Source organism: Hydra vulgaris, chromosome 08, assembly GCF_038396675.1.
Source record: "Hydra vulgaris chromosome 08, alternate assembly HydraT2T_AEP".
Lineage (NCBI taxonomy): Eukaryota > Metazoa > Cnidaria > Hydrozoa > Anthoathecata > Hydridae > Hydra > Hydra vulgaris.
Window position 1 is genome coordinate 22,916,689 of NC_088927.1, and position 3,312 is coordinate 22,920,000.

The window sequence follows — 3,312 nt, forward strand, 5'->3', positions numbered from 1 at the left end:
ATCTTCAATTCATAATACTAATTATGTCACCTAATTAATGTATGCGTATAAACATAGTCAACATTGCTGATGACGTATGTTTATACCTTTCTTTTAAATATTTTTTATCTTTAAAGGATTGCTTATAATTAGCAAAACGTTTATTCTATTACCCGTTTGCAAAGCCAATATATTGTTTATAAGGTACATTTTTAGTGGAAACAACACAACATAAAAGCCTTTTGACCGCAACTACCCCAAACGCGAGGACAACAAGTTGATAAAATTGTTTTTTTCTTTTGCTATTCTCAACAAAATAAATATTCATCAATAAATTTTAAATTTCATTAAATAGTTTTTTATCGTTTAAATAATATGACCACGTAAAATTTGTAGTCCCCAATGAGGGGGGATTCAAACTTAATATGATCATAAGTCACTTATAAGAACTTTCCGAAAATTTTCCGGAAAAAATTCCCTAGTTAAAAATTTCCGGGAAACCCTTATATATTTACTAAGGGTTGCCATACGACAGGAGAATGCTGCGCCTAAAACCTGTAAAAATAATTTTTTTTACTGTGTTCTTTGGTTATCTGACCCTATATTTACTCAACTCCTTTTTTATTTTAGAAATCTGTTTTTTATAATGTGTTGCAGCTCGAAGCCTTCTATGATGAAAACGTTGGTTTAGCATCACAATTTTAAAAGTTCCACAAAGCTGAATGTGATATTTGGATAAAAATAAAATACAACGGAAAACTTTGACTTTTGATACATCATGAATAGGGTTTGTTATTTTACTCTTTTACACCTTTTTAAAAAAAAAATTATAAATTTTTTAAGTTAAAACACTTCATAATGTGTGTATATATATATATATATATATATATATATATATATATATATATATATATATATATATATATATATTTATATATATATATATATATATATATATATATATATATATATATATATATATATTATCTGCTCTACTAATTATATAACACGCTGTATTGAGCACTCTTACTGGAAATAATAACACAATTCCTACTAATATATATATATATATATATATATATATATATATATATATATATATATATATATATATATATATATATATTATTTCCTGAGTTTATTGTTTTAACATGTTCAATTAGTAATTTCATCATGGAAGTACTATATCTACATTTTGGCATTGTTAGCGAATCCATAGTGCAGCAAAAAGCGTTTGGCGTTTAACAAATAACACTTAATTTTCATGAACTTTACTCTCTTTTATCTTTTTTTATAATAAAGTTAGAACCTTGAGGTTTTTTGCATCAATTAATTCGACCTAAACTTTTTCCAACCATGTATAGAGAATGTACTAAGTTTTATTTGGCTTTAATTATGTTTTAAGACCACTATTGATAAAAAACTTGAAACAGGAACGTTTTTTAAAAAGAAGTTTTTGAAGGTAAGGTTTCCTAAATACCAAAACACATCCAATGTGTTTAAAACTTTCTATATAGATTAAAAAGGGACGAAGAATTTAATGGAATAGGGAACCTTTTTAGCAGTTATACATAATTTCTTAGTTTTCAGCGTTTAAAAACTAAGAAGTCAGTTTATTTAAAAAAGGGGGCTTTTTTAAAAAAGGTTTCCTATGAAAAAAGCAAGTATAGCCTTTCCTCTGTTCAAATCAAGTGTTTATTTATGTTTTTTTGAAGAAATGGTCCTAAAGATTTTCATGTAGAAATTATGTATATTACGTTTTATTCCTTTCGGAAATCATTTCTTTTGATTTTTGTGCTTGGTTTTTGATGTTTTTTTATTTAATTTGGTGCCATTACAAAGCCAATTTTCCATACTTAAGTACAAGGCATTTTGTTAAAAAGTCAGTTTTTCCAGCACAAAAAATGTTATAACTTCAGATCCACTTAACTTCTAGAGTTAAAAAGTCCCTCATTTTTTAAGTCTTTTTAAGCTCTATACAACCATGTTAATTATTTATAAATATGTCAATAACAAAAAAATCCTGTGAAAAAATCTTGCTAACATTATATTTGCAAAAGCAGTAAGTATAACCAAGTTTGATGGGTATGCTTTCTATATTTAGCTTAATTATGCTTCATGATTTAAAATGGTACCTAGTATGGACATTACAGTGCTTTGGCTCTGAAAGCTTATTTATTTCTTATTAATTTACACCTCTGGCTTAAATTTCGGTTTTGATAAATTTATATTGGAATTTATAACAAAGTAAAGTTTCTAAATTTAGAATGCAGTGCTATCAATGTTTTATCAAATCTACGTGTTTTTTTATAAAACATTTTGCACTTGTAAATTAAAAATCTTCACTGTGAGTTTAGCTCAATTATTTAATATTGTTTCATGGTTTATTCTTTTGCAATTAGTTTTTGTTTATATTTTATATATAGACTTTTGTGAATTTAGATTGACGCTGTCCTAAATTTTTTTAATCACCTAAAGTTTTAAAATACCTACTTTTTTGGTCTCAACCTTTTTTTAGAAAAAGAAGAAAATGATAAATAAAAATTTATTTTTGCATTAGTAAGAGTCCTTCATAGTAAATAACTATATCCAACTCTCAGTCTATGTATGAACTGAAGCCTCTGCAGATGGCTATTTTTAGTATGGTAATCTAAATAAAAAACATACAAACATGTTTAAGCAAGTTTATATATCTAGTTAGTGCCAAGTCGCAGTTACAGCTTATTTAACAGCATTTTCATTATCTCCATTATTTCAAGTTATTAAATTTACATTTAATTTTGCAAGTTTCTATTTTTAGGCAGTATATAAATTTATCTTTTTATATATTTATTTAAAGTTCCTATTTTTAGGCAGTATAATATTTATGTTGTTTATTTCTATTGTTGCATTAAGTATTTTTGATATGTAACTAAACAACCTAAATATACACTAGTGGACAGCTAAATTTCTACTTTCAAAAAAATTTTTTTTTAAGTTTAACCTCCATGATTCCACACCTCTGTGGTTATGACAAATTTTTTTACATTTTACAACAGTTTCTAACTACAAAATACCCATCTTAGTACCCATCTTTTTTGCAGATCAAGACTGAGTATTTTTATTGTGATGTTAAAATACTATCACTAGGAAGGTAAACATTCAAAGTTTATGAGTTTCTTCTATTCTTATTCACAAATAAATCTTTTTGTATCAGGTTCTTCTACTCCTAGGTAAACACAGCTAAAGAGTCTCACCTGTTCCAATATACAGTATTGTGAAAAAGTTAAGAACCACAAAAAAAACAAATCATAATTTATTTTTATTTTTAAATTTTTTTTTAACCGAATATAT

At 25.5% G+C, this 3,312-nt stretch overlaps 1 long non-coding RNA gene across 1 annotated transcript in view; it reads left to right on the forward strand.

Moving 5' to 3' along the window:
- The first annotated feature begins 448 nt into the window (after positions 1-448).
- Positions 449-3,312, forward strand: part of LOC124805830 (uncharacterized) — a 9,000-nt gene continuing 6,136 nt past the window's right edge. Inside the window, exons 1-2 of the long non-coding RNA XR_010639989.1 lie at positions 449-536; positions 610-766. This is a non-coding gene — a long non-coding RNA (uncharacterized LOC124805830). The remainder of the gene's footprint in view (positions 537-609; positions 767-3,312) is intronic.